This window comes from Sander lucioperca, chromosome 21 (genome assembly GCF_008315115.2).
Source record: "Sander lucioperca isolate FBNREF2018 chromosome 21, SLUC_FBN_1.2, whole genome shotgun sequence".
Lineage (NCBI taxonomy): Eukaryota > Metazoa > Chordata > Actinopteri > Perciformes > Percidae > Sander > Sander lucioperca.
In genome coordinates, this window is record NC_050193.1 from 24456150 (window position 1) to 24468670 (window position 12521).

Sequence of the window (12521 nt, forward strand, 5' to 3'; positions counted from 1 at the left end):
ACTTAACAGGATGTTTGGTTCTTAGAGCAGCCGGAAAAAGAGTCCCAACATGGCTTGAATTCCCAGCCCAAATACAGCCAAAGCATAGCTTTTTAATCGGACGTTTAAGCCTTGAATTTTTAAAATCCTGGATCGGAAGGGTCCGATATCGTCCAGTGACAAACCGGGATGTGTACGGAATCACCCTGAGGTGAAATGAGTCTGACTTAACAGGACGTTTGGTTTTTAGAGCAGCCGGAAAAAGAGTCCCAACATGGCTTGAATTCCCAGCCCAAATACAGCCAAAGCATAGCTTTTTAATCGGACGTTTAAGCCTTGAATTTTTAAAATCCTGGATCGGAAGGGTCCGATATTGTCCAGTGACAAACCGGGATGTGTATGGAATCACCCTGAGGTGAAATGAGTCTGACTTAACAGGATGTTTGGTTCTTAGAGCAGCCGGAAAAAGAGTCCCAACATGGCTTGAATTCCCAGCCCAAATACAGCCAAAGCATAGCCTTGAATTTTTAAAATCCTGGATCGGAAGGGTCCGATATTGGCCAGTGACAGACCGGGATGTGTATGGTATCACCCTGAGGTAAAATGAGTCTGACTTAACAGGACGTTTGGTTTTTAGAGCAGCTGGAAAAATAGTCCCAACATGGCTTGAATTCCCAGCCCAAATACAGCCAAAGCATAGCTTTTTAATCGGACGTTTAAGCCTTGAATTTTTAAAATCCTGGATCGGAAGGGTCCGATATTGTCCAGTGACAAACCGGGATGTGTATGGAATCACCCTGAGGTGAAATGAGTCTGACTTAACAGGATGTTTGGTTCTTAGAGCAGCCGGAAAAAGAGTCCCAACATGGCTTGAATTCCCAGCCCAAATACAGCCAAAGCATAGCTTTTTAATCGGACGTTTAAGCCTTGAATTTTTAAAATCCTGGATCGGAAGGGTCCGATATTGTCCAGTGACAAACCGGGATGTGTATGGAATCACCCTGAGGTGAAATGAGTCTGACTTAACAGGACGTTTGGTTTTTAGAGCAGCCGGAAAAAGAGTCCCAACATGGCTTGAATTCCCAGCCCAAATACAGCCAAAGCATAGCTTTTTAATCGGACGTTTAAGCCTAGAATTTTTAAAATCCTGGATCGGAAGGGTCCGATATTGTCCAGTGACAAACCGGGATGTGTATGGAATCACCCTGAGGTGAAATGAGTCTGACTTAACAGGACGTTTGGTTTTTAGAGCAGCCGGAAAAAGAGTCCCAACATGGCTTGAATTCCCAGCCCTAGTACAGCCAAAGCATAGCCTTGAATTTTTAAAATCCTGGATTGGAAGGGTCCGTTATTGGCCAGTGACAGACTGGGATGTGTATGGTATCACCCTGAGGTGAAATGAGTCTGACTTAACACAACGTTTGGTTTTTAGAGCAGCCGGAAAAAGAGTCCCAACATGGCTTGAATTCCCAGCCCAAATACAGCCAAAGAATAGCCTTGAATTTTTTAAATCCTGGATCGGAAGGGTCCGATATTGGCCAGTGACAGACCGGGATGTGTATGGTATCACCCTGAGGTAAAATGAGTCTGACTTAACAGGACGTTTGGTTTTTAGAGCAGCTGGAAAAATAGTCCCAACATGGCTTGAATTCCCAGCCCAAATACAGCCAAAGCATAGCTTTTTAATCGGACGTTTAAGCCTTGAATTTTTAAAATCCTGGATCGGAAGGGTCCGATATTGTCCAGTGACAAACCGGGATGTGTATGGAATCACCCTGAGGTGAAATGAGTCTGACTTAACAGGATGTTTGGTTCTTAGAGCAGCCGGAAAAAGAGTCCCAACATGGCTTGAATTCCCAGCCCAAATACAGCCAAAGCATAGCTTTTTAATCGGACGTTTAAGCCTTGAATTTTTAAAATCCTGGATCGGAAGGGTCCGATATCGTCCAGTGACAAACCGGGATGTGTACGGAATCACCCTGAGGTGAAATGAGTCTGACTTAACAGGACGTTTGGTTTTTAGAGCAGCCGGAAAAAGAGTCCCAACATGGCTTGAATTCCCAGCCCAAATACAGCCAAAGCATAGCTTTTTAATCGGACGTTTAAGCCTTGAATTTTTAAAATCCTGGATCGGAAGGGTCCGATATTGTCCAGTGACAAACCGGGATGTGTATGGAATCACCCTGAGGTGAAATGAGTCTGACTTAACAGGATGTTTGGTTCTTAGAGCAGCCGGAAAAAGAGTCCCAACATGGCTTGAATTCCCAGCCCAAATACAGCCAAAGCATAGCTTTTTAATCGGACGTTTAAGCCTTGAATTTTTAAAATCCTGGATCGGAAGGGTCCGATATCGTCCAGTGACAAACCGGGATGTGTACGGAATCACCCTGAGGTGAAATGAGTCTGACTTAACAGGACGTTTGGTTTTTAGAGCAGCCGGAAAAAGAGTCCCAACATGGCTTGAATTCCCAGCCCAAATACAGCCAAAGCATAGCTTTTTAATCGGACGTTTAAGCCTTGAATTTTTAAAATCCTGGATCGGAAGGGTCCGATATCGTCCAGTGACAAACCGGGATGTGTACGGAATCACCCTGAGGTGAAATGAGTCTGACTTAACAGGACGTTTGGTTTTTAGAGCAGCCGGAAAAAGAGTCCCAACATGGCTTGAATTCCCAGCCCAAATACAGCCAAAGCATAGCTTTTTAATCGGACGTTTAAGCCTTGAATTTTTAAAATCCTGGATCGGAAGGGTCCGATATTGTCCAGTGACAAACCGGGATGTGTATGGAATCACCCTGAGGTGAAATGAGTCTGACTTAACAGGATGTTTGGTTCTTAGAGCAGCCGGAAAAAGAGTCCCAACATGGCTTGAATTCCCAGCCCAAATACAGCCAAAGCATAGCCTTGAATTTTTAAAATCCTGGATCGGAAGGGTCCGATATTGGCCAGTGACAGACCGGGATGTGTATGGTATCACCCTGAGGTAAAATGAGTCTGACTTAACAGGACGTTTGGTTTTTAGAGCAGCTGGAAAAATAGTCCCAACATGGCTTGAATTCCCAGCCCAAATACAGCCAAAGCATAGCTTTTTAATCGGACGTTTAAGCCTTGAATTTTTAAAATCCTGGATCGGAAGGGTCCGATATTGTCCAGTGACAAACCGGGATGTGTATGGAATCACCCTGAGGTGAAATGAGTCTGACTTAACAGGATGTTTGGTTCTTAGAGCAGCCTGAAAAAGAGTCCCAACATGGCTTGAATTCCCAGCCCAAATACAGCCAAAGCATAGCCTTGAATTTTTAAAATCCTGGATCGGAAGGGTCCGATATTGGCCAGTGACAGACCGGGATGTGTATGGTATCACCCTGAGGTAAAATGAGTCTGACTTAACAGGACGTTTGGTTTTTAGAGCAGCTGGAAAAATAGTCCCAACATGGCTTGAATTCCCAGCCCAAATACAGCCAAAGCATAGCTTTTTAATCGGACGTTTAAGCCTTGAATTTTTAAAATCCTGGATCGGAAGGGTCCGATATTGTCCAGTGACAAACCGGGATGTGTATGGAATCACCCTGAGGTGAAATGAGTCTGACTTAACAGGATGTTTGGTTCTTAGAGCAGCCGGAAAAAGAGTCCCAACATGGCTTGAATTCCCAGCCCAAATACAGCCAAAGCATAGCTTTTTAATCGGACGTTTAAGCCTTGAATTTTTAAAATCCTGGATCGGAAGGGTCCGATATTGTCCAGTGACAAACCGGGATGTGTATGGAATCACCCTGAGGTGAAATGAGTCTGACTTAACAGGACGTTTGGTTTTTAGAGCAGCCGGAAAAAGAGTCCCAACATGGCTTGAATTCCCAGCCCAAATACAGCCAAAGCATAGCTTTTTAATCGGACGTTTAAGCCTAGAATTTTTAAAATCCTGGATCGGAAGGGTCCGATATTGTCCAGTGACAAACCGGGATGTGTATGGAATCACCCTGAGGTGAAATGAGTCTGACTTAACAGGACGTTTGGTTTTTAGAGCAGCCGGAAAAAGAGTCCCAACATGGCTTGAATTCCCAGCCCTAGTACAGCCAAAGCATAGCCTTGAATTTTTAAAATCCTGGATTGGAAGGGTCCGTTATTGGCCAGTGACAGACTGGGATGTGTATGGTATCACCCTGAGGTGAAATGAGTCTGACTTAACACAACGTTTGGTTTTTAGAGCAGCCGGAAAAAGAGTCCCAACATGGCTTGAATTCCCAGCCCAAATACAGCCAAAGAATAGCCTTGAATTTTTTAAATCCTGGATCGGAAGGGTCCGATATTGGCCAGTGACAGACCGGGATGTGTATGGTATCACCCTGAGGTAAAATGAGTCTGACTTAACAGGACGTTTGGTTTTTAGAGCAGCTGGAAAAATAGTCCCAACATGGCTTGAATTCCCAGCCCAAATACAGCCAAAGCATAGCTTTTTAATCGGACGTTTAAGCCTTGAATTTTTAAAATCCTGGATCGGAAGGGTCCGATATTGTCCAGTGACAAACCGGGATGTGTATGGAATCACCCTGAGGTGAAATGAGTCTGACTTAACAGGACGTTTGGTTTATAGAGCAGCCGGAAAAAGAGTCCCAACATGGCTTGAATTCCCAGCCCAAATACAGCCAAAGCATAGCTTTTTAATCGGACGTTTAAGCCTTGAATTTTTAAAATCCTGGATCGGAAGGGTCCGATATTGTCCAGTAACAAACCGGGATGTGTATGGAATCACCCTGAGGTGAAATGAGTCTGACTTAACAGGACGTTTGGTTTTTAGAGCAGCCAGAAAAAGAGTCCCAACATGGCTGGAATTCCCAGCCCAAATACAGCCAAAGCATAGCTTTTTAATCGGACGTTTAAGCCTAGAATTTTTAAAATCCTGGATCGGAAGGATCCGATATTGTCCAGTGACAAACCGGGATGTGTATGGAATCACCCTGAGGTGAAATGAGTCTGACTTAACAGGACGTTTGGTTTTTAGAGCAGCCGGAAAAAGAGTCCCAACATGGCTTGAATTCCCAGCCCTAGTACAGCCAAAGCATAGCCTTGAATTTTTAAAATCCTGGATTGGAAGGGTCCGTTATTGGCCAGTGACAGACTGGGATGTGTATGGTATCACCCTGAGGTGAAATGAGTCTGACTTAACACAACGTTTGGTTTTTAGAGCAGCCGGAAAAAGAGTCCCAACATGGCTTGAATTCCCAGCCCAAATACAGCCAAAGAATAGCCTTGAATTTTTTAAATCCTGGATCGGAAGGGTCCGATATTGGCCAGTGACAGACCGGGATGTGTATGGTATCACCCTGAGGTAAAATGAGTCTGACTTAACAGGACGTTTGGTTTTTAGAGCAGCTGGAAAAATAGTCCCAACATGGCTTGAATTCCCAGCCCAAATACAGCCAAAGCATAGCTTTTTAATCGGACGTTTAAGCCTTGAATTTTTAAAATCCTGGATCGGAAGGGTCCGATATTGTCCAGTGACAAACCGGGATGTGTATGGAATCACCCTGAGGTGAAATGAGTCTGACTTAACAGGACGTTTGGTTTATAGAGCAGCCGGAAAAAGAGTCCCAACATGGCTTGAATTCCCAGCCCAAATACAGCCAAAGCATAGCTTTTTAATCGGACGTTTAAGCCTTGAATTTTTAAAATCCTGGATCGGAAGGGTCCGATATTGTCCAGTAACAAACCGGGATGTGTATGGAATCACCCTGAGGTGAAATGAGTCTGACTTAACAGGACGTTTGGTTTTTAGAGCAGCCAGAAAAAGAGTCCCAACATGGCTGGAATTCCCAGCCCAAATACAGCCAAAGCATAGCTTTTTAATCGGACGTTTAAGCCTAGAATTTTTAAAATCCTGGATCGGAAGGATCCGATATTGTCCAGTGACAAACCGGGATGTGTATGGAATCACCCTGAGGTGAAATGAGTCTGACTTAACAGGACGTTTGGTTTTTAGAGCAGCCGGAAAAAGAGTCCCAACATGGCTTGAATTCCCAGCCCAAGTACAGCCAAAGCATAGCCTTGAAATTTTAAAATCCTGGATTGGAAGGGTCCGTTCTTGGCCAGTGACAGACTGGGATGTGTATGGTATCACCCTGACGTGAAATGAGTCTGACTTAACACAACGTTTGGTTTTTAGAGCAGCCGGAAAAAGAGTCCCAACATGGCTTGAATTCCCAGCCCAAATACAGCCAAAGCATAGCCTTGAAATTTTAAAATCCTGGATTGGAAGGGTCCGTTCTTGGCCAGTGACAGACTGGGATGTGTATGGTATCACCCTGAGGTAAAATGAGTCTGACTTAACAGGACGTTTGGTTTTTAGAGCAGCTGGAAAAATAGTCCCAACATGGCTTGAATTCCCAGCCCAAATACAGCCAAAGCATAGCTTTTTAATCGGACGTTTAAGCCTTGAATTTTTAAAATCCTGGATCGGAAGGGTCCGATATTGTCCAGTGACAAACCGGGATGTGTATGGAATCACCCTGAGGTGAAATGAGTCTGACTTAACAGGATGTTTGGTTCTTAGAGCAGCCGGAAAAAGAGTCCCAACATGGCTTGAATTCCCAGCCCAAATACAGCCAAAGCATAGCTTTTTAATCGGACGTTTAAGCCTTGAATTTTTAAAATCCTGGATCGGAAGGGTCCAATATCGTCCAGTGACAAACCGGGATGTGTATGGAATCACCCTGAGGTGAAATGAGTCTGACTTAACAGGACGTTTGGTTTTTAGAGCAGCCGGAAAAAGAGTCCCAACATGGCTTGAATTCCCAGCCCAAATACAGCCAAAGCATAGCTTTTTAATCGGACGTTTAAGCCTTGAATTTTTAAAATCCTGGATCGGAAGGGTCCGATATTGTCCAGTGACAAACCGGGATGTGTATGGTATCACCCTGACGTGAAATGAGTCTGACTTAACAGGACGTTTGGTTTTTAGAGCAGCCGGAAAAAGAGTCCCAACATGGCTTGAATTCCCAGCCCAAATACAGCCAAAGCATAGCTTTTTAATCGGACGTTTAAGCCTTGAATTTTTAAAATCCTGGATCGGAAGGGTCCGATATTGTCCAGTGACAAACCGGGATGTGTATGGAATCACCCTGAGGTGAAATGAGTCTGACTTAACAGGATGTTTGGTTCTTAGAGCAGCCGGAAAAAGAGTCCCAACATGGCTTGAATTCCCAGCCCAAATACAGCCAAAGCATAGCTTTTTAATCGGACGTTTAAGCCTTGAATTTTTAAAATCCTGGATCGGAAGGGTCCAATATCGTCCAGTGACAAACCGGGATGTGTATGGAATCACCCTGAGGTGAAATGAGTCTGACTTAACAGGACGTTTGGTTTTTAGAGCAGCCGGAAAAAGAGTCCCAACATGGCTTGAATTCCCAGCCCAAATACAGCCAAAGCATAGCTTTTTAATCGGACGTTTAAGCCTTGAATTTTTAAAATCCTGGATCGGAAGGGTCCGATATTGTCCAGTGACAAACCGGGATGTGTATGGTATCACCCTGACGTGAAATGAGTCTGACTTAACAGGACGTTTGGTTTTTAGAGCAGCCGGAAAAAGAGTCCCAACATGGCTTGAATTCCCAGCCCAAGTACAGCCAAAGCATAGCCTTGAATTTTTAAAATCCTGGATTGGAAGGGTCCGTTATTGGCCAGTGACAGACTGGGATGTGGATGGTATCACCCTGACGTGAAATGAGTCTGACTTAACACAACGTTTGGTTTTTAGAGCAGCCGGAAAAAGAGTCCCAACATGGCTTGAATTCCCAGCCCAAATACAGCCAAAGAATAGCCTTGAATTTTTAAAATCCTGGATCGGAAGGGTCCGATATTGGCCAGTGACAGACCGGGATGTGTATGGTATCACCCTGAGGTAAAATGAGTCTGACTTAACAGGACGTTTGGTTTTTAGAGCAGCTGGAAAAATAGTCCCAACATGGCTTGAATTCCCAGCCCAAATACAGCCAAAGCATAGCTTTTTAATCGGACGTTTAAGCCTTGAATTTTTAAAATCCTGGATCGGAAGGGTCCGATATTGTCCAGTGACAAACCGGGATGTGTATGGAATCACCCTGAGGTGAAATGAGTCTGACTTAACAGGACGTTTGGTTTTTAGAGCAGCCGGAAAAAGAGTCCCAACATGGCTTGAATTCCCAGCCCAAATACAGCCAAAGCATAGCTTTTTAATCGGACGTTTAAGCCTTGAATTTTTAAAATCCTGGATCGGAAGGGTCCGATATTGTCCAGTACCAAACCGGGATGTGTATGGAATCACCCTGAGGTGAAATGAGTCTGACTTAACAGGACGTTTGGTTTTTAGAGCAGCCAGAAAAAGAGTCCCAACATGGCTGGAATTCCCAGCCCAAATACAGCCAAAGCATAGCTTTTTAATCGGACGTTTAAGCCTAGAATTTTTAAAATCCTGGATCGGAAGGGTCCGATATTGTCCAGTGACAAACCGGGATGTGTATGGAATCACCCTGAGGTGAAATGAGTCTGACTTAACAGGACGTTTGGTTTTTAGAGCAGCCGGAAAAAGAGTCCCAACATGGCTTGAATTCCCAGCCCAAGTGCAGCCAAAGCATAGCCTTGAAATTTTAAAATCCTGGATTGGAAGGGTCCGTTCTTGGCCAGTGACAGACTGGGATGTGTATGGTATCACCCTGACGTGAAATGAGTCTGACTTAACACAACGTTTGGTTTTTAGAGCAGCCGGAAAAAGAGTCCCAACATGGCTTGAATTCCCAGCCCAAATACAGCCAAAGCATAGCCTTGAATTTTTAAAATCCTGGATCGGAAGGGTCCGATATTGGCCAGTGACAGACCGGGATGTGTATGGTATCACCCTGAGGTAAAATGAGTCTGACTTAACAGGACGTTTGGTTTTTAGAGCAGCTGGAAAAATAGTCCCAACATGGCTTGAATTCCCAGCCCAAATACAGCCAAAGCATAGCTTTTTAATCGGACGTTTAAGCCTTGAATTTTTAAAATCCTGGATCGGAAGGGTCCGATATTGTCCAGTGACAAACCGGGATGTGTATGGAATCACCCTGAGGTGAAATGAGTCTGACTTAACAGGATGTTTGGTTCTTAGAGCAGCCGGAAAAAGAGTCCCAACATGGCTTGAATTCCCAGCCCAAATACAGCCAAAGCATAGCTTTTTAATCGGACGTTTAAGCCTTGAATTTTTAAAATCCTGGATCGGAAGGGTCCGATATCGTCCAGTGACAAACCGGGATGTGTATGGAATCACCCTGAGGTGAAATGAGTCTGACTTAACAGGACGTTTGGTTTTTAGAGCAGCCGGAAAAAGAGTCCCAACATGGCTTGAATTCCCAGCCCAAATACAGCCAAAGCATAGCTTTTTAATCGGACGTTTAAGCCTTGAATTTTTAAAATCCTGGATCAGAAGGGTCCGATATTGTCCAGTGACAAACCGGGATGTGTATGGAATCACCCTGAGGTGAAATGAGTCTGACTTAACAGGACGTTTGGTTTTTAGAGCAGCCGGAAAAAGAGTCCCAACATGGCTTGAATTCCCAGCCCAAATACAGCCAAAGCATAGCTTTTTAATCGGACGTTTAAGCCTTGAATTTTTAAAATCCTGGATCGGAAGGGTCCGATATCGTCCAGTGACAAACCGGGATGTGTATGGAATCACCCTGAGGTGAAATGAGTCTGAATTAACAGGACGTTTGGTTTTTAGAGCAGCCGGAAAAAGAGTCCCAACATGGCTTGAATTCGCAGCTCAAATACAGCCAAAGCATTGCTTTTTAATCGGACGTTTAAGCCTTGAATTTTTAAAATCCTGGATCGGAAGGGTCCGATATTGTCCAGTGACAAACCGGGATGTGTATGGAATCACCCTGAGGTGAAATGAGTCTGACTTAACAGGACGTTTGGTTTTTAGAGCAGCCAGAAAAAGAGTCCCAACATGGCTGGAATTCCCAGCCCAAATACAGCCAAAGCATAGCTTTTTAATCGGACGTTTAAGCCTAGAATTTTTAAAATCCTGGATCGGAAGGGTCCGATATTGTCCAGTGACAAACCGGGATGTGTATGGAATCACCCTGAGGTGAAATGAGTCTGACTTAACAGGACGTTTGGTTTTTAGAGCAGCCGGAAAAAGAGTCCCAACATGGCTTGAATTCCCAGCCCAAGTACAGCCAAAGCATAGCCTTGAATTTTTAAAATCCTGGATTGGAAGGGTCCGTTATTGGCCAGTGACAGACTGGGATGTGTATGGTATCACCCTGACGTGAAATGAGTCTGACTTAACACAACGTTTGGTTTTTAGAGCAGCCGGAAAAAGAGTCCCAACATGGCTTGAATTCCCAGCCCAAATACAGCCAAAGAATAGCCTTGAATTTTTAAAATCCTGGATCGGAAGGGTCCGATATTGGCCAGTGACAGACCGGGATGTGTATGGTATCACCCTGAGGTAAAATGAGTCTGACTTAACAGGACGTTTGGTTTTTAGAGCAGCTGGAAAAATAGTCCCAACATGGCTTGAATTCCCAGCCCAAATACAGCCAAAGCATAGCTTTTTAATCGGACGTTTAAGCCTTGAATTTTTAAAATCCTGGATCGGAAGGGTCCGATATTGTCCAGTGACAAACCGGGATGTGTATGGAATCACCCTGAGGTGAAATGAGTCTGACTTAACAGGACGTTTGGTTTTTAGAGCAGCCGGAAAAAGAGTCCCAACATGGCTTGAATTCCCAGCCCAAATACAGCCAAAGCATAGCTTTTTAATCGGACGTTTAAGCCTTGAATTTTTAAAATCCTGGATCGGAAGGGTCCGATATTGTCCAGTGACAAACCGGGATGTGTATGGAATCACCCTGAGGTGAAATGAGTCTGACTTAACAGGACGTTTGGTTTTTAGAGCAGCCAGAAAAAGAGTCCCAACATGGCTGGAATTCCCAGCCCAAATACAGCCAAAGCATAGCTTTTTAATCGGACGTTTAAGCCTAGAATTTTTAAAATCCTGGATCGGAAGGGTCCGATATTGTCCAGTGACAAACCGGGATGTGTATGGAATCACCCTGAGGTGAAATGAGTCTGACTTAACAGGACGTTTGGTTTTTAGAGCAGCCGGAAAAAGAGTCCCAACATGGCTTGAATTCCCAGCCCAAGTACAGCCAAAGCATAGCCTTGAATTTTTAAAATCCTGGATTGGAAGGGTCCGTTATTGGCCAGTGACAGACTGGGATGTGTATGGTATCACCCTGACGTGAAATGAGTCTGACTTAACACAACGTTTGGTTTTTAGAGCAGCCGGAAAAAGAGTCCCAACATGGCTTGAATTCCCAGCCCAAATACAGCCAAAGAATAGCCTTGAATTTTTAAAATCCTGGATCGGAATGGTCTGATATTGGCCAGTGACAGACCGGGATGTGTATAGTATCACCCTGAGGTGAAATGAGTCTGACTTAAAAGGACGTTTCGCTTTTAGAGCAGCCGGAATAAGAGTCCCAACATGGCTTAAATTCCCAGCCCAAAAATAGCCAAAGCATAGCTTTAATCGGACGTTTAAGCCTTTAATTTTTAAAATCCTGGATCGGAATGGTCCGATATTGGCCAGTGACAGAACGGGATGTGTATAGTATCACCCTGAGGTGAAATGAGTCTGACTTAACAGGACATTTCGCTCTTAGAGCAGCCGGAAAAAGAGTCCCAACATGGCTTAAATTCCCAGCCCAAATATAGCCAAAGCATAGCTTTAATCGGACATTTAAGCCTTTAATTTGTAAGTGCATTTCTAATCATGGGTGTTAACTGTCCCCTAGTGGTCACAGTGAGGAACTGCAATGCTACATTTTCTCGTGGCTGTGTTGTATAGTTATTTAACTCAATATTTACAACTTATTAGTGTTATCATTTTGCAATAATAATATTAGCTATGCTATTAACTCTACAAATTAACTCTTGTTTTAACAATTTTCTGATCTAAAGATCAGTTTAACTTGTTAAAAGCGATAGCTTCCGGTGTCATTTGGAGAAATATGATAGCATACTAGTGCTACCGGTAAATACTTTCAAAATAAATAAATTTCTTTCCAAATCTGCACTAAAATCTGAATACATACATAGTATTTTATGGCAATATTATAACCAACAAAAATACTTTTAATGCAACAAGTCTTATGACATCTATTTTCTCACGGTGCTCTGTTTCACATCTAGGGTTAAAAAATGTTTGTCTGCCAGCCAAATGGCTAGTGAATGTTCATATTTTACCTGCCACTCAATAGCTTACCATTGTTTTTTTGGGCTGGTGAGTGAAGCAAATCTACCAGCCACTTGCATATTTTACCAGCATTTGGCTGATTCTAATTTTGAACCCTTCTTACATCTCATGCCTGATGCTGTCTGCCCCAAGAATGGGACATTGTAGGACAAAATAAAACAATATAAAATTGATATAACTGCACAAAATAACCAATTCAAGCAGTGCAGTGGTTTTCAGTCACAAAAGAGTGACATAGTTTAACTGTCATAGCAAGCAGATACAAAAG